The sequence below is a fragment of the Rhyacophila brunnea genome, unplaced genomic scaffold (genome assembly GCF_057557595.1).
Source record: "Rhyacophila brunnea isolate RB1 unplaced genomic scaffold, BYU_Rbru_1.0 scaffold_2, whole genome shotgun sequence".
Taxonomy (NCBI): Eukaryota; Metazoa; Arthropoda; class Insecta; order Trichoptera; family Rhyacophilidae; genus Rhyacophila; species Rhyacophila brunnea.
The window spans coordinates 28,533,057-28,553,205 of record NW_028232859.1 but is presented as its reverse complement, the minus strand read 5'-3'; the positions used below and the strand labels follow the sequence as shown (position 1 = coordinate 28,553,205).

Below are 20,149 nucleotides of genomic sequence, written 5' to 3'. Positions count from 1 at the left end.
AGTATATTGGCAAATTTTAGTAGACATGGCAACACTGCTGGGTTGATCGCATAGTCAGTGTTGCCATGTCTATCTACTGAATTTTTAAATTTTGACTTGGCAACACTGGGTTGATCGCATAGTCAGTGTTGCCATGTCTACTGGAATTTCATTAGATCTACTGAAATTGTTGTCAGGAAAAGAAGAAATAATGATATTTGTGATGAACAAAAGTCACTTTTTACATGATTTTTTAACACTTGTGAGATTATGTCAATATGCACGCTTTCACCAAACACAATCGTTGAATTTCATACATTTTTGTCAATCAATGGTATTTTGAAGAAAAAATCAAAAAATCTACTGAACTTTGAAAATGTTAGTTGGCAACACTGGTTGATACCTTTTAAATATTTTTGGGTTATAATGAGCTAATTAAATGTATATAAGTTTCATTGGTTCAAAATAAAAATTGATTCAACAGCCTTACAAAAAAAAAAAAAAAAGTGACATCATATTTTAAAATTTTCCTTGGTGTCGTAAAACGCCGATATGTCGTACGCCCGCGTTTCAATGAAATGATCAGTTTTAATCGGAATTCGTATAAATGTTATTGTTTATTTGAATATTTATAGTTATCTATGGGTGCTTGTTATAAATGTGAGTTATTATATAGTGCTGTGCATTTTTAAATCATTAGGAGACGTAAATAATATCACCTGTCGTTTTTTACATAAACAACAAATAATGACTTATGTTACCTTGTTTTTAAAAGTGATTTTTTTGTGACTGTGTTAAGTTATATAAAATTGTGCTCACTTCAACTTACAGTCACTCGAATGCATCTCATAAGTAAATATGTGGTCAGTCAATTGAAATACCGTATGTTAGTATACATAGCGTAATAAATTTATAGTGTCAAAAGACTTGATTTCCGTCAGAGGTGTAGAAACTTAACATAAACAGCGAACTTAATTTATAAAAATTTAAATAAATCACTTCTAATATGTTTATCGATCAATCTTATTATGATTAGTTTGTGAAAATTGATTGTATATATCGGTTAAAACGCATTTTAAATTTAAAGCGGCCATTTTTGTTTAGTCGGTTCGAGTGTTGCAAACATTGTGAAAAAATAAATTCCCATATTGTCAATAATGTGACGTATGTGCCGGAAAGCTTTAGAGAAACATCAATATTATATCGCAAGATAACTTAAATTCGGAAAACCCTTCCTTTCATACTCTATATGACCTATTTGAATTTCGAACGTTCAATTAGTGTGTTTGGCGTTTGAACCCATCGGACGTGACGAATAAGGCACACAATCGCTCGCAAAAACGGGCAAAGCTGTAGGATAATAATAATGAAAGATTATGTGAAATATGTACTACACATCTAGTAGGTATGTTATAGTTTAATTATTAATTAATAAATAATAATTACAACAAAATTTATGTACAACATTTTTATATTTTTTTCCACTTCACAGCGCTGAAGCTCGCTACCTATTTCATACGTAAATACGTATATCGGACAAACCTTGTCAAATTATGTTTTCTACAAAATTGGTAATAACTATTTTTATCTTTGTAACTTTATTACTGGTGAATATATATTTTGAAAAAGGTATCGTGTGCCATTTTTCTAAGATGGCTGTATTAACGAATGTGCAACATGGTCGAAACTTGTAGTAGCCCATACTACAAAATGTATTGAACAATCAGAATTACTATAATTTCTACCTATCCTGCCTGCCTGTTCTTCAAGTCCCCCGGAATACCGTTAAATTAATATCATCCACAAGGTGTATACGATGCAGCTACGGGATGCTGGTATATCCTTGCAAGAAAACATGCGTGCCGCATAGATTCTCGAAGGTACCGCCAGTTTTCCATATGCTCCAACTAAGAGGCGGACATGGATCAAGAAGAAAATATTATATTCAATTTACTACGCACTTATTTTGGGCAATATTTAGCCTACAATAATCTGATATTGTATCCAACATTTTCTAAATAATATATTCATGGCTGGGAGAAAAGATGCAAAAGCGAAAAACACTGACATTGTAACTTTCATGGGAGACAACGCTTCGCGAAAATTCGTAAAAAGGAAATGGGGACGAAGTGGACGGTAAGGATGCATATTCTAGAAGCCGCAACGTGACCTCTACGAGGGAATAAAATCATTCGCACTCCTTTACTCTTCCTTATTGACTGCATCTCTGTCTCGCTCCGTTGTGTCGTAAATTTTTTATGACTTCCCTATTTACCTCTTCAGACTACATTTCAGTGTTTTTCAAGTAACGGTTCATAAAATACATGAATGAATTACCCAATTTTCAAGCACTTTTGAAATATTTTTGAAGAAAGAGAAATGCAACATTTTTATTTGTATAACTTCAAAACACTGTCAAGTGATTTTGATTCTGGTTGGACGGACAGATACAGAAGCATTTTTAACTGTAATATCCATACATTTTAATGATTTATTTTACTTTTATATTATAATACTATTGACAGACATTAATTAAAATGTAAAGTAATCTAATAATACAAAGACATCCCATTTGCCACGTTGATCTGAAACAGCTCGAAATACAAACTATAAGGGAGTGTATAATACTTTTTTTTTTATTTCAACACGATAACAGAATGTTTTTAGCATGGTTGATTGAATAAATAATATAGAAAAAATAATATTATGAAATAGTGAATATATTACATCGTATTAGATGTTTGGGCTGTCACCGTGTATTCTTCCTGCCTATACTGTTACGCCGCTCAATTCACTCGCATGCATACACCTAACAGTAAATTTTAACAGATCATTATCTCTTGAATTTATATTATATATTGTATTAATTATCTTAAAAATTTACTAGGAAAAAACACGGTGACAACTCAAAAATCTAATACGATAACAACAATACTAAAGCCTAAATAGTGAATACCTACATCATTTTGTAATATGGCAGCCTGCTGTTGTTGCCGTCATATATTTCATTATGTTCTTTTTCCATGCCCCATGATTGTTCATCTGAATAATCATGGTTTGCTTGTTTGTCAATGCGGGTTTATCTCTTAAAATGTTACTTTCATCTATCCAATATTTTTATAACAGAGGTCATTTAACGTTTTGTTGGATCATTGTTCCCATAAAAAGTTATATGAACTATTCCTTCGATATGAATATCCAATGTTCGCACTGAAACAGTTCGCATCAGTTCCCACAAAATGGTTATAAGACTATAGCTCCACTTTCTAGCTAGTCGGTCGTTAGAATAATTGTTAAAGTAACTACTTACTTTAATTAATTAATATGTGTTATCCTGAATTGATAGTCAGACTAAACTCTAAACCATGAAATATACCTATTAATGTAAAGTAATTTGAGCGACGAAAAATTAAAGGCAGTAGGCACCATTTTCTCTTATAGTATTTGCTGATAAAATCTATATCTAATTAGTTCGAATTAACCCGAAAAGAAATGGTTGTATAATAATTAATACGACACAATTCGTGTAATCAGATACCTACCTACTTAATCTTGAGACCTATATGTACATTACTGACATCTGTGTTAAATAATTATTATCTAGGTATCTAAATAAAACCTTAGTAGGTACCAATCGATTTATTTATAAAAGCTTTTACAAAAAATGAACCATAGTAAGGTATGAAGAGGAAACCTATATAAATGGAGCATACATATAATAATGAAAGTGAGGCTGAAAATTTATTAATGTAGCTGCAAGTCGTTTCGCATTGCATATTCGTCTGTAACAAACTTGATTCTGTGAGTATCTCAACACACTTTTAGATTTCACCATTCCAAAGATAGTCAATTTCATAAAGTATCCAATTAAATTAATCCTAAAACGTGAATTCAGTGAATGATGAATGGCTAATATTTTTTTAATAACTACTACATAGTACACAAATTGATCAATTCGAACATGAAACGTCAAAACAGGCCGCTATTAAACAATCATTAAATTTGTAACCGTCATCTTTCACTGCGCCGACGTACCTACATATTATTATTATTAATTGTTCAGGATTACAAATTCAACTAAATTCAAAACATCGCGGCATCTCCAACTAGTGTTATACTTCAAAAGGTCAATAAGGCCATCTATAGCTAAATCTATGATTCCATAATATTTACGTTTTGGCTCATTTGAGAGCCTCTGGTTTATACTACTCACAACTTAGTAAGTATACAAACCACAACTCTTCGCAAGGTAAGCTAAGATCTCTCCGGTGGTTCAGAATGTAACTAAACATTGTACGTGACAGCGGCCATATAACGTGGAAAGAATAAATTCGCTTACGTTAATTCTTCGTGTGTCACATTTACTACTGTCCAATTTCCCAGAGTAATCAAAGGAAAATGACCGCAAACTTCTAAATTCCTTCATCCATCAAAAATACAACGGACGTAGTTACCTTTTAAAACATAAATTATTTGATATTTAGGCAATAATATAAGATGGTTCTGGAATTGTGGTAGGTAGGTACCTACCTAGGTATTTACTATGCGTGATATTATTTAGTAAGACCGTACTACAATATTCTTTTATTGTGTTAACTGTCAATTCACGGTGGAAATGCATTGTATTATTTTAAAAAAATCCTTTTTTTAGGACTTTGAGGATTGGTCTAGTTGTCCTTAATGATGTAGTATGAAATATTAATATCCAATTTCATTAATTTTAATTTATTTGTTATTGGCAATATATTCAATCTATTGATAGGTTATTTGTGTCTTTTGAATTTGTTTTAATAAATGCCTGTTTTATAAAGATTATTCAGTTGAAATTCAGTTGCCTCTGAGGCGGACGAAACCGGTCCAGATTTATTTATTAAAAGTTTAATAAGTACAAACAAATTGCGTTTTATTAAATTTAATTAATAATTACAATATTCTCTTATTATGAGCATTATGATTAAGTATATGTATTATATTGTTATTGCTAAGAATAGCAATCTTTCACAGAATTTTTAAACCCAGGATTTTGGGATTAGTATCCTAAATCCCGATTCTAGGATCCCGGGAAATATGAAATTTTGTCCTATTAATAATGCTTATGAAGTTTCTAATGAAACATGAAACATTTTATACCTATTTCTATTATGATTTCCCAGTATGTAACATAATATATTATTCTAACTCCAGAAAACTCCTACGTATGTTTACTATCAATAACCCAAGCCTATTATTATGATAAAATGGAATAACGTTTTCTTTCAATAAAGAAAAACAATGTTTTGTTAGTAATTTTCATGTACTTACCAAAATAATAAGAATATAAAGGTATATAAAGTTAAATAAAATCTATAATGTTGATTTACTAAAAAAAAACTACAAGACACTCACAATACAATATTATAAATTCTATCATATATTAATCAAAATAGGTTATTTCAGATTTAAAAAAAATCATACACGAGCTAATCCCGCCGGGATATCGGAATCGAAAAATCGAGCAGGATCCCGGGATGTTGGTGTTGCAAACCCTAGAAACAGTAAGTTAAATCACGAATATAGAAACGCATGCATAAATAAAGTTGATGAGTCGTTTTAAATTTCAAATACCTATTACCTACTTACTTTTATGAATATAAAAAAATATATATTATTATTTAAACTATATTGCTGTCTATATACGAAATTTAATAAAATACAGTGTACAATAAGCTCGACAGAGATAGTCTGTAACTGTCTGTCAATCCCCCAACATTCCACGTGCGTGTTTGTTTGTTTATCTGTCAAAAATAAATATCATTTAAAAAAATAAGTTTTTCCTACATATATTTTTTGTGGTACTTATATCAATGCCACTAAACTGCACCAGATAATTTACTTATTTTGATATAAAACTTACTGACAATCTTTTAGGTATCAAAACATAATAATTATTATTATAGGTACTTACAAAAATAATATGTAGGTATTACCTACATATAAAAAGCGGTTTCTACTTTACCTAAGTACTACATTTAGTATAAACACATATTATTATCATAATATTATAGATAACTATTATTTTTTCGCACGATTTGTTGACAATCTGATCCTGGCAAGACGTACCTATGTGTATATTATTATGTCATTTCAATAAAAATGTCGACCTGTTCAAATAAACAGTGTAAACATTAATTTGTAAATTTAGTAGGTCTTATGTAGGTACCAATTGAATGTCACAATATAAAATATTATCATGTAGTAACAATATCACAATATAAATAAATTATGGTTGTACTCTTATTATACTTAGTAACTTACAAAAAAAAAGTAGGTCCCACCGAGACTTGAACTCGGATCGCTGGATTCAGAGTCCAAAGTGCTAACCATTACACCATGGGACCGGTGAGAGAACTTGATATTATTAGAACACAGATTCGCCGTGTAGATTATATAATGCAAAATGATTAAAATAATATTATTAATTTAGATTACATACATTATAATATCTTTCTACCTACCATAAAATATTATAATAATAAATTTTACAGACATGCGATATGACACACATTGTAAATGTTTGGTAGGTATTTCCAAAATCGAATTAGGTAGGTACCTACTTATAATCAAACGGAAAACCTACATACCGACGTTATGACATATTAATAGTATCATGTTTGTCTAAACAAATAACACAAACATACGTTTGAAAAAACATTGTATTACATATTTCCAAACTATACATAAATAGATTCGAGCAACCGTTTTCATCGCTTCCTCTTCATTTTACCACCGATAGATGTCACTGATATGTACAAGAAGACCGTACTGAGGGCAACTTGATGCAAATGGGTTCTAAGTTTGAACGAACCGGGTTTCGGTTTCATCGTTTCAAGTTTTAATGTGTGTTGGATTTAAAAGGCATATTATTAATAAATATATCTTTACTTTATTAATGCTGGAGGCTTTAAAATAACCGAATATTAAATTTATGAATAATCTCCTTTTTATGATTATCAATACGTTATTTTAGTACTTATAATATAAATTGTCATGTTCCCACCAATATCACTCGTAAACTATGCGAGCTTCATACATTCATACAGCTTCACCCTGTCGCGGCGAATAATTAACTTTATATTAAAACTACTTTTTTTTAAACATTAAATTTGTATACATATAATATATTTTGACCCGAAGCGGAGCAGACCCTGGAGCGGAGCTGGAGAAAGTATTAGCTTTCGGACCGGACGGAGGAACTCAAAAATAGTCCGCTCCACCCTCTGGTTAAATAGGTTAAATTTGTAATTGTTGTTATCATTTTACTTATTTACATAACAACATACTTTCTCTTCTGGTTTATCGTTATGTTGGTTGTTATTAATTTGTAATTAAATCATTTTTATATTCTGTATAATGGCGCATTGGACAATCTCTGTAATGTCATAATACTCTTTTTTCTAATTTTAATTTTGCAAGGAAGAGTGTGAAAAATAAAATGACTAAGTACCTACTTTAAAAATTTAGTCTACCGTGAAGTTTAAGTCTGCCAGAATCATTCCATAATATTCTTATTCTTCCACAATATAGAAGAATACGTATGAAAGTGGCAGAAAAGTGAACTCTACCTGCATTGCAACAAGGGCAAATTTACAAACTAAGTACCTACGTTAATTTTGTAATTAATGTCAATTGTATTATTACTTTAGTTACAAATAATAATGGGATTTTTTTTTAAATAATTCTAATAAATGCATATAATACCATTATATGTATGTAGGTACCTACTGAAAGCAGAAGTCTACCTACATTAAAAGTGATTCTCAACCGATTTCCGCAGAACCCTGGGGCTCCGTGGTATATCTTGAAACCCTTAAGTAGGCTAGAGTAATAGGCTAAAAGTAATGCTTCACATATATCAAATTTAACCAATGGAGTCTATATTTGGAAAGTTGAGCTTATTTAGGTTAGATTCGGATATAATACATATTGAACTAGAACGTATTTTACTTGGGATGAGAATTTTTCTAACATATTATAATACCTACATTATGATTATAATTATTATTATGAAGGAACAAAAATTAATGAATTCAGTTGTATTAACAATTATTATAACATATTTTTAATGCTTAAATAGGTAGGGAGGGTACTTGCTAATTATTGTTTACTAACCCTACCGGCAGTGACACCGTGGCGTGCAGACATTCTAAGAATGAGTTAGATTAATGAAGGAAAACGAATATGTAACTTTTGATTGTTTATTCCATGAAGATTACCTACAATTTTTTCGCAATGGACTTTCGTATGAGTGTCATCCAAGTAATGTTTTGAGAGTTCTGCTGAACAAAAAATGGGACTTGCTGCATTACACATTAATTAAAAAAAATGTAATCAGTATTTGTTAATCAATAATGTGAGAAATACGTACATTTATGTTGGTAGCGTGAAGATAATTGAAATTAAAATATATCATTGATTAAATTTTGAACTCCAGCTACTTGAATGTGTATTTACGAACTTAACATAAGGCTTTACGCACATTGTCTAAATTAAGGAGAATGGGAAGAATTATAACTTACAAGCAAATGTGCTTTTCACAAAACTTAATACCAATAAATTTTAACTCAAGACAAATACAGTTATGAAATTGGTGTTCGATAACTTTCGCTTTGTTTAACTTGCCGGGTTTACTTACACGCGCTACCACCACTTTGCAAACTTCTTAAGTAGGCACATTCAATATTTCCATTGTACTTCATTGGATTCTATAAGTATTGATTGGCTAAGTCGTAAAAGTTGCTCTACAATGTTTAAACACTAATATTAACTGCTGTAACATGTAACGGAACGACACTACCGGAATATTTAATAAGAGTTGGAACGTTAACTTTTAGTTGGTGAAATCGAATACTAATAAACATTTTATTCGATTAACTTTTGAATAATAATTAAACGCTCGCTTCAAAAACCGTAGATCACCACGAGTGTTCAAATCCCGAGGCGGCATCAAATTCATATGTTGTTATTATGTAATGTGTGTTTGGTCATATTTTAACCCAGTGATTCCTATATTTATGTATGTATAAGCTATAAGGGAAACTTCTGAATAATAAACCTCTAATGTGTAAATTTTTGGGAAACCTGGTTAACACACATTAGTCTAGATCGGGTCTGCAAACATTTGCCAAAAATGAGTAGCATAACGATTTTTTTCCAGACCCATACATTTTAGCACACCTTACCTAAAAAAGCTCTCATTACCATTCACTTCCATAACTATAACGAAAACATGATTTTTATATTGTAATTAAAATTAAATCAATTTATTCTTTCTTATTCTTAAATAATCGAAAATATACTAGGTTTATTTATTAATATAATATTTCTTAATAACTGCACGCTCGTACCCAAAGTGCCGATGCAGTTTACGAGCCGCAAATTGCGAAACACTGAACTGGGGGTATTAATTAATGACAAACATTTTCAATTTACGTCTGCCAGTCTGTTTAGAAACAAACATTGTATGTATATTTAAAATAATTGTTTTAATTCAAGTTGACATACTATATGGCATATAGGTATAAGTGTATATTTATAACATTGATCAATAACAGCCCGAAACCTAACAAAGGTTAAACTTCCAAGATATGTAGTAGGTACTTAAATGTTATGTTGATACAATAAAAATAAGCCACGTTAAATTTTTCTTTATTTTATTACAAGTAATTTGTTTTACAAACTTTCCTCGTATAATTCCAAGGTTCCACTAAAAAGCTCATCGTAAATGAGTCTGCTAATATAATCTCAATTTGTTGGATGCCCATAATACGCTACGTCTGGGGTAAAATGGTAATATTATATTATCTTTCAGTCCATCGTCTTATATATATTTATATTTTGGCAAAATTTAACAGACTGAATTATTAACAATGTTTAGCTCTAAATTAAAAAGCTCCAAAAGCTCCAAAGCCTACTTTCCCAATACACTGACTCAAATATACCTACATATTATTTTATTATTTACCAAAATATCATACGTGAATATGAACGATTTTTTTATGCATCCAAAAATGACATGAAGTATAATTAAAATGCATTTAGCATATTTTTTATCGAATATATCACTTACTGTGTCGAATATATACGAATATAATAATTATGCAGTTCTCAGGCGCACACACAGAAAAATATTTTGGAGTGGAAATATTTTGAAAAAATATTCATAATATATTTTTATTGATTTTCAAGGTAGCGGGAAGAGGTGAACAAAATCTACCAAGTATAAAATACTTCCACATCCGCCTACTATGTACTTACAGGTTTTCGTCGCTTCAGTCGCAGAATATTCAAGTACATTATATACATACAGCATACCCAGACACTCAGTACTTGGAGGATAGCGATAAACATCTGGCCTGCAGGTAGGTATAACAAATAATGTTCACCTACAAGTTAATGCGAGCTATCCCATCCACAAGTGACTATCGAATGCGCATGGCTTAACGGTCATAATTAGTATTAGGACTGTTAGTGTCCGTTTGTGTTATTTGCGCCATCTTGTATTTTAGTGATGCCGCATCGGAATATTGGATGCAACGTTGAGAAGGCTGTTCAACAGCCAAATCATCCAAAGAAGAAGAATACGTAATATTTTTCCATTCACCTAAATAATATATTTTTTCGTTCCTACGGGGGGTCCGAACCAGAAGCACAGAATATGATAACACTGATATAGAAGCTACAATTAATTATTGCCAACAAACCTACAGAATTATTATTACATATTGCTATTTCCGGGGATGCTCCTCGTCTGTAGCATTTATGGACCCCATGTTATTATAACAGTGACATATAGGTATATATAATGATAAAAGTAGTGTTATAAAGCTAATGGTGAAAGTGACTACATACATAAGACAAAACTAATCGTTTGTTAAATTATATTAACGTTTTAAGTAGCATTCGGGTGACAGATCCGGATTTAAATGGTCGGGTCAGGCAAGTAAGAAAAAAGCTTACGCCGTCATGATAAACGCCCTCCAGCAATTTACGACTCACTCAAGGCACTCAGTTTTCCTTCAGTTGTATAATGCGGACAACCTAAAATAAGATTTTTTATGTTTAAGGGGGCGGTAACGCAGTCGTAACGGAGCCAACATTTTCACTTAAGCAGCGGGCTTACGCACGGGTCGCAGAATACAGGTATTATAAATTACTTAACTCTCAGTCGTATGGACGAAGCCATAAATGAAGGCCGTATTATGAGATGAATTTACAGATGGAGTATCTCGATAGCGACCATAAAACTTTTACACACAAGCCCCTAAATAAACTCTGCTGTTTGATATATCGTCAGTGAGTCAGCTGAGCCATTTTGAACGTATGTATATCCATGCATAATATATACAATAATATAATAGTACATAATATTCCCTTTCATCGTAAATTATTATATATCCTAATATTTACAGGGTTGACCAGTGGGTAAGATGAACTAGAGGTGCCGTGATTGAAGAGGCACTTTTTTTATTTACATGCCACTGAATAACTGTTATTTTCTAACATAAAAATAAATAAACTTAATCGATTTACAATGTCAATAAATAATACTTCTTCGGTATACCCAGAAGTTAAAGCATTTTTCCTAACGTGAAGGTAACATAGGTATATCTTTTTTCACTTGCCTTTTATTTTTGAATTTCCAATTTCGTCAAACTACCGTCAAATAATATCAACGTAGCGTTCATTTATTAGATTGATAAGACATTATAAATCGACATTATTAAATAAAAGAATTATTATTGCATAAATCTGTATTCAAATCACCAAAAATTCATATCTAATCAGGGATAAGAAGTGGTTGGATTGCCAAATGTCGTTTGTCCTAGCGCCAATAATTTGTCCAAGGTTTATATTATAATTCAAATAAATATGTACTGCATGGCTTATTTTTAAATGGATTTCCTACGTAATGATTAACAAACAAAATATATACAAAAATGAGTAAAAATTTTGAAAAATTCGCTCATGTGGTATCCCTTTTACAATCACTGAAGCAAACTTTTTTTGACGGAAGTGCCATTTTTAATATGTATGACAAAAATTGGTAAATGGAATAAGTCCATTCTACCATCCCCGCGCTTGATGCCCTGGTTTGAGAATGAGCTTGAGCTGATACTGAGGCTAAGAACAGCACACACTATGGGTAAAAGATTTGATGTTCTCATGTAAAGAAGCAATTCACAGCTCTGCGATGAATGTGATGTTTTGGAAGACATTGTACATATAGCATTTCAATACCCTAAATATGAACGACACAGACTAGAGCTGCGAATTGCGGATATCTTTGAGAATGTCGACAGATTGAAAGATGCCAAATTGTAAACTTCTTTAATAGAATTGGAGTGAGGGCCTGATCAGCGGATCCTCTTCTAGATGCGAAGAGGCGATATGACAGCGAGTCGCAGTCGAAGCTTCAGTGAAATCATAAAAAAATTGATAATTTGTAAAGTCCCTTTTTTGTTCCGTGTTCACATCCATCTTTATTGAAAAATATCTTTGGTCCATACTGTTTTTTAACAAATAAGTACGTTATTTGTATGTATATTAATGTAATAAAGTTATGCTCGATTTTTTCAACAGATTACAGAGTCGCAGAAGGCAAAATTTTGTCTCGAGAGAAAATTACGGAAACATCCCCCGGTATGACAAATTGTCGAAATTGCTGTCAAGAAAGGGCACGATAAAGGAACACTTACAAACAGAAACTTAGATTGGTGACAAGACACGTAAGTAATTAACTCTTGGCAAAGTTGTTTTCTCGGATCTTGCTGCGAAAATCTTTTTGACAAGTACAAAAACTCGCGGAAAATAATTATACCTAACAAAAAAGATAAAGAGCTCGCCTCGTCTAATCTTCGCTTCAAATCTTTAAATGTTTTTTTTTCCGTTTTTTTTTTGTAAAATAAGTATTTTTTGCAGAGTTGGCTTAAAAGTTTTTGATGGAATAATAATTGGTACATTATGCGTCGTTGCTTCAAAAAAGTTTCAAATAAGTAAAAAAAAAAGTTAGTTTAATCCCGGAAAACTTTAAAAGGCTGCATATTACAATATTATTTTCTGGCAGTGACTGTATAATAATACCTTTACTAATAGGTGAGAATTAAAAATAACTGTTAAATAAGAAAAAAATGTAATGAAAAACAACATGACACAATTTCAATCTCCGTAGGTGGTGACTTAGCTAATTAATTTTAATTTTTCACCGTTATGGCATTATGTGAAGGTAATTCTTTTTCCCGTTTTTAACAACAAATTAAAATTTTTAACGAATTTTATACCCAGAGTTGTTATACGTCCAAAGTACCAGTGACGCTTTTCTTTGATGCAGATGGCGCAATTGATTCGTCATAAAAATGGGGCCTCCACTGCAGTGGCGAAGGGTGGAGGTAGGCTGTTCAGATTCGAAATAAATAGTGCACACTAAACTTTGTCAGTCAAACGTATTTGTTTTCATTGAACTAAGACTAATACGTAGATAATATTTGTTAATTTTTAAAACTCAATCCAACCTTGCCAAATCCAAGCCATAGGCAGTAGATATTAGTAAAAAATATTCGTTCATCTAAAAAATATTTAAAATTATCCCATTTAACCATACATCATTTTAGATATTTTACATTTAAACGATTATTTTTTTATCAATTATGGTTTGGTTTAGGCAGGGCTTAATGAATTTAAAAAAAGCTAACCAACACCATCCGTAATATGTATTCTTAATGCAACGAAAACAAAATAAATATGACTGGAAAAGTGTGCACTATTTTTTCGGATCGCCCATAGCATGCATAATATCTAAACTATTATGGTTTGTTTTCTTCTTCTTCTTTGTCCATATCCGCCCCTTAACTGGAGCATATGGTGCCTTTCCGTTCTTGAGCCTTTTCACAGCCGATTTTATCTCGGTGTGCGTGGGCGGGCAATCGGAAATGTCGGTCGCTCGGGGAATGTCTAAAAGTAAAGCTTCCGCAGATATGTCAAAGGGATCCAAAGGAGGTGGGCGGTTCAGCACTCCGCAGAAATGATTCTTCCAAATCTTCTTGACGCATTCTGCGTCAGACTCTATTGCTCCACTGGGACCACGAATGGCTACGGGAGTCGGTGGTCGCCTGCCGCAGACTTCACGGGTGATTCGGAAGAGTTTCCTGGTGTCATTTCTGCTTGCTGCCTCCTCTGCCGCTTCAATTTGCCGGTTCATAAAATTGCGCTTGTCCAACCGCACGGATCGTTTGACTACCCTGTCTTGGGTCTGGTAGTCAGTCCGGCGGTCCTCAATTCGGTCGGGGTCTGTCTCCTCGTCTCTCAGGGCTTTCAGCCTGGCTCGTTCACCAATTTCAACCCACGTTTCCTCAGACATCCACTTTGGCTGCCCACTCCTTCTGGTACCAAGGACGGTACGAGCCGACGACACAATCGCACTCTTTGTGAGGCTCCAATCCGCCTCAATGAGGTCGGATTCAGATTTGTGCCGCTTGTAGATACGATCTACACTATCTCGTACATCAGTTTTGAAGTCGATCCGAATTTTTCGGCGTCGGAGCTTCTCAACGTCAATTCGTTCGCGCTTTGGAGGCCTCGCCTGGCGACTGAGTTTTACTCGGATGTTTCCAATAAGCAACTCATGATCGTTATGGATATCGGCACCTCTATAAGTACGCACGTCGAGAAGTTCCTTTCGGTGCTTCAAGCTATACAAGAAGTGGTCAATCTGCGTCCTCGTGCGTCCATCAGGAGACGTCCACTTATATTTGTGAATGTATTTGTGGGGAAAAACAGTGCCTCCGATTGGAAGCTCGTTCAGAGTGGCGAATTCTACGAGCCGCTCACCATTATCGTTGGGGTCACCGAGGCCGTGTCGTCCCATCACCATGGGGCCAAGCAGCGGGTCTGCTTCTACTCTCGCATTATAGTCCCTCATTCACTGACGTCCCGTGGGGGTAGGCAGATTGAGCGTCGCTTGGGGGCGGCAGTTACTCAAAGGGTGGCAAATCGAGATTTGGTATACTTATAGAAATAGCTAAAAATATTTTGTTTACATGTTGTACATACCTACAATAATAGCTTTGTAAAAATGGTGTGGAAATAACAAATCTGTGTATTGCTAAATGGTACAAACCAAATGTGTCAGAAATATCAACCAAATACGACTTTAATGATTTGGGTAAGTGTCTAACTTAATTATATTTATTCGCTTTTTATATCTAAATTTAATTTTGTATGCTTTATTGGTGTATATTTATTAGTAATGTATCAATATAACACATTTCTTAGATACTGGAGTCATGAAAGGGTGATAAAAATACTGTATAAAAAATGGGGCGGCTTTTTGGCGCTGCCTAGGGGCGGCATTTTGTCACTGGCGTCACTGCCCCCATTACAATCACACAGTCTCTTCGGGAAATGGCGGAGACTGCCGCGTGGAGAGAATCGTAAAAAGCATCCTTCGTCTGCGCGTCGGCATCCTCAGTGGGGGCGTAGGACTGAAAGACGGTCAAGGAGCTACCAGGCGTCCGGATTGGTTCCCATTTCACGAGGCAACGGGCCGCTCTCTTTGACATCAATACTGCCACTCCCTGGCGATGGTATTGCTCCTGACCTGAGTAGACAATAGAGTAACCCTCAATCAACTTTCTCCCGGCTCCTTTCCAGCGTACTTCGCTCAGCCCTAGGATGTCCACACCGTAGGTGTGCATGATGCGTGTGGCGTGCAGGTCCTTTCCGGGAGTACGCAGGGTGCGAACATTATAATATGTCCCAATGCGCATACTCGAGTTGTTAGAGAGGATTACTCTACCTGTTTCATTGTCCATTTCCATGCAAGGTCGTCGTTTTACAGAGCCGGTTGTCATCCGAGGCTGCTGTGTTGGTGTTTTGTTAATCTGTTTCGTTTAAGGAGGCAAGGTGATTAGCTTAGCGCTCCCGAGGCCTGAGCCACGAGGGCCCTGAAGGTCGGCTCGACCAGGTTTTTCTGTCGGGGGTTTCCTTCTCTTAGACAGAAGGCCAGTTTTATGGCGCCGGTCACTCGCCCTTCGCCCCCTGCTGTTAGCTACAGCGTACGCTGCATTGCCCGGAGGTCGCCGCGGGGAGGCCAGCAGATGGGACTTGCTGGCAGTTTGGCATTTCCACACTTTTGCTATGAACACATCTACTGGCGTCATTTTGTCCACTTGGGGCCGACCAGCCGTTGACCAGTGTTTAATTGATTTTTAAAAACTAACCAGCGCCATTCGAGCGCCGAGTTTTTTTTAAATTCATTAAGGCTATACCAAACCATAATCTATAAAAATATTCTTTTATGTATAAAATATCTAAAATGGTGTGTGGTTTAATTAGTTTAATAGATAAACGAATATTTTTTGCCGATTATTTACCATGACTTGAATTAGGCAGAGTTTAATTATTGAATTTTAAAAACTAACAAACACTATCTATACATTGTAGTCTTGATTCAATGAAAAGAAATACGTTTGACTGACAAACTTTAGTATTCACTATTTTTGATGAATTTTAACAGACACCTCCACTCTTTGCCACTGCTATACTATATTATGAAATAAGTAATTCCATGTTGAAGTTTTAATACTGAAAAAGCCTCTATTATAAATGGTATTCTTATGTTTTATAAAGTAAAACATTCACATCAATCGTGTTGTTTTAATTGTTTTAAATAAGCCACATTTAAATTTAAGGAATTCCATCCTTAATTTAAATTCTAAATCAAAGCAATTTCAGGCGCAGGAAAGTTTTAAACAATCGCTAAAGTTCCAGGTATCTACGGATTAATGAAATTCTAAGGCACTCCAGAATTCAAGTAGCTAAACTATCTAAAATTTCAAATTATGAGTATCGAGTCTAGACAATTTTCTTGAACACAAATTAAAAACCATTTTTAGGATTACCAATTTTAATAATACAATTGGTCGGTAATCTTCATTTGTATAATATTATTAATAGTACCAACGAAGTGAATAAAAAAATAAATGCTTAAAATCATACTTTTATTAATCTATAGAACTTATAAAAGTGAATCCTAAAGAATTGCTGGAAGGCAAGGGCAGGTAGGGGGCATTAAAAATAAAAAGCGATAGGCAGTTCAAAAAGAATACATAATACAAATCGATACCTACCCTAAGTTTTTCACCTGTGCTTTGAAGTCATGGGACATAAAAAGTTAAGCAAGTAAAATAATTAACATAGTATTTTATTGGTTATTCATTAGTAGGTATATTGTATCTTTAAGCAGTCAACTAGCTATAAAGTCTGCTAGTATAAGAACAGAAATTACTTGTAATTAAATGATTTTTTTACCAATACAATATATATATATATACCTATATTATTTTGTTTATTTTAATACCAGACAAAATATGGTATTAAAATAAGTTTTCACCCGTATACCCCCTGATTATAAGCTCTACTTATATTAAGTATATATAAATTATATGAACAAAGATTGTATTTACATACTTATCAGTTGTATAAAATATTTAATTCTACAAATGTTTAAACGTCTCACATCGATTCGTCAATATAATAAACATCGTTGCCGAAAATACTAATTCTGTATATATACAATTAGATCAAAGCCGATAATATTAATAATAAATATAACACCTCCCTAAGATATAATCGATTTGAAGGTATTATTAAATATTTCCCTTTCACAAAACAACGCCTTTACGGTAGAATAATTTTCATGATCAAAAATACACTGAAAGGCATAATCAAGTGACGAAACGACCCTTTGAAAGTTGTTCCATTCCCTTTCATAATTGTGATTCAACTGAAATGTGATCCGACTCGAAGATACCGAGAGACAAAAGACGAGTACCAGCTACACCCAAACTTAAATCTAAATTAAAATCATTTTCACAACAAAAACAGTGAATTATTTATTATTCGTTTATTTTCAAATAATAAAATCATGAATATATTTGAGATGAAATTAAATTAAATGCTACCTCCGAAAAAAATAGGGTGTGCGTCATTTGAAATGGCATACGAAGTAGACAATGGGATTAGAAAATATTGTTATCCAGTAGTGTTCAATTTCAATATTTGCATCAGATAGATAACAGGTTTTTACGAGATTTGGCTATTGACTATTCTTCAACCCCTATTTTTTTACAAGTGGAAACAGCGTAAAGGAAAGCTACAATTTTACAAATATGTTCTGGATCCGAATCATTTAAAAATGCAACATAGCGTGACTTTGTACGTCGACCGGGACAGGATCCAGTATGAATATATTTTAACGTTTTATTGAATGAAATGGCAAACGGTTGGTATGACATCGTTTGATGTAAGGATAGCCTTTGGACAAATATATCGGTACAGGGGTTGCCAGACGTCCAGATTTTGGAAGGAATATCTTGATTTAGAAATAGTTATCCCAAATCCCGACACACATTCTGTAATTCCCCAATTACATAGATAACATATTAATTAAAATGAAGAAACGTTTATTATAATAATTGTAGTTGCTTTTCAGATTCAGGGATTCAGAGACAAAATGACCAAGTCACCTATTACGCAAATAGAATGGTTATATATATAGTGAAAAATGTGAGACAGTCATGATAGTGTGGTAAGATAAACCATATCATAGAAGTATACTATACATGATGAAAAACTACTTAAAATATAAACATCCTTACATAATTATTAATAGGTATTTCTTTCGATATAGATATATACTTCAATAATTTTCAATCGAAACACTAGTCGAAACTGATGTTGCTAATATATTATATAATGTTCCGATATGTTTTTTTTGATAATATGGTAACCCTCATTGGGGATATTACCCTAGAGTTATCACAGGACTGCCAAAAAACTATGGCATCGAAAGGCTAGACTTTCATTCAGGGGGTGGAGTGACCCCAGTTGACAGTAACAATGACGGAAATATAATATATTTTTAATTGAGCCGTGGTCATTTCATCACTCGTTTTATCACTGATGGATTCGTAAACCACCACGCCAGAGAGTGACTAATTAATACTGATGCAAATTACTTTATCAAACTCAGAACTGAATTTTGTGTATCAATTAGGAATTTATCAGTCAGATGTCTTTGATTCAAACTCAAATTCCAATTGTATGTATATATATATATATATATATATAACATTATATATATAAAATTTCTTATTACTGTGTAAAAATTGAGTTCTTTCACATTGCATTAATGTTTCAAAATCGCTGGATTAGATTAAAGAGAGCGGGGAAAAAAGACAAATGGCGCGACTGGCCTCTGCTCCACTGGAATGCTTATCTGGGGGGAAGTTTTCTAATAACGCACATCGATAAATTACTGAGATCCTTTTGCTTTCTTCGCAAAAAAGAGAGGAGAGAAAAAAATAAAAATGCTCGCAGACTGTGTGCCCCTGACAGCGCCTTTTGACCAACGCGTTCCGTTCAACATATTGACAGCCATAAAAGCAACCTTTTCTAAACAGATATATCAGATAAATAATAACACAGGTTTGACGTTCAATTGAGTCGCAATATTTATTGCTGTAGCTTTAGACAGAAAATGGTAAAATTCCTGAAAAAATATACTCAGAAATTCGTGCTGAAAATGGGCACGTTTTATCAGTCTGATGCTTGAAATAACTCTAATAATAATAAATAGCTTTGTTTAATTTTAAACTATATGAAGGACTTTAATATTAACTGATATTCAAGTTATTATGGTTTACCTAATGATTTTAGTGACTGCATTAGTACACTTTCCGTTAGTCACTTAACAATTATGTAAATTTGTGATAATTTCTTCTAATTCTTGAGTCGAGTATATTTTAGAATTATTTTATGTTGCAAGTCGTCCGAAAAAGATCATTGACCGAATAATATCGGTGAAATGTCGAAGTCTACTTATGCCCTGTCGACCAGTCTCCCGCAACGCACGTTTTTGCCGGAGACCAGTTGACAGTGCGCAAGATGCCTTAATGATAAAAAACAATCCAAAATAAGAAAAAATATAATGATGAAACATGAAACCAATTAGTATGAAAAACTATTATGGACCCAATAACCATTCTTCCATACTAACATTCAAAATTAAATAATGCGTTTCAATGATTCGCCCAGATTATTAATTCAAACGGCGAATTAAAATAATTAAATGGAT

The 20,149-nt window shown here is 33.2% G+C and overlaps 1 protein-coding gene and 1 non-coding gene across 3 annotated transcripts in view; both read right to left on the bottom strand.

The window, feature by feature from the left end:
* Positions 1–20,149, bottom strand: part of wry (delta and Notch-like EGF repeat containing weary) — a 252,245-nt gene that overhangs the window by 210,840 nt on the left and 21,256 nt on the right. The window lies entirely within an intron of this gene.
* On the bottom strand, positions 6,285–6,356 carry TRNAQ-CUG (transfer RNA glutamine (anticodon CUG)). Its single transcript has one exon. It is a non-coding gene; the product is annotated as a tRNA-Gln (tRNA).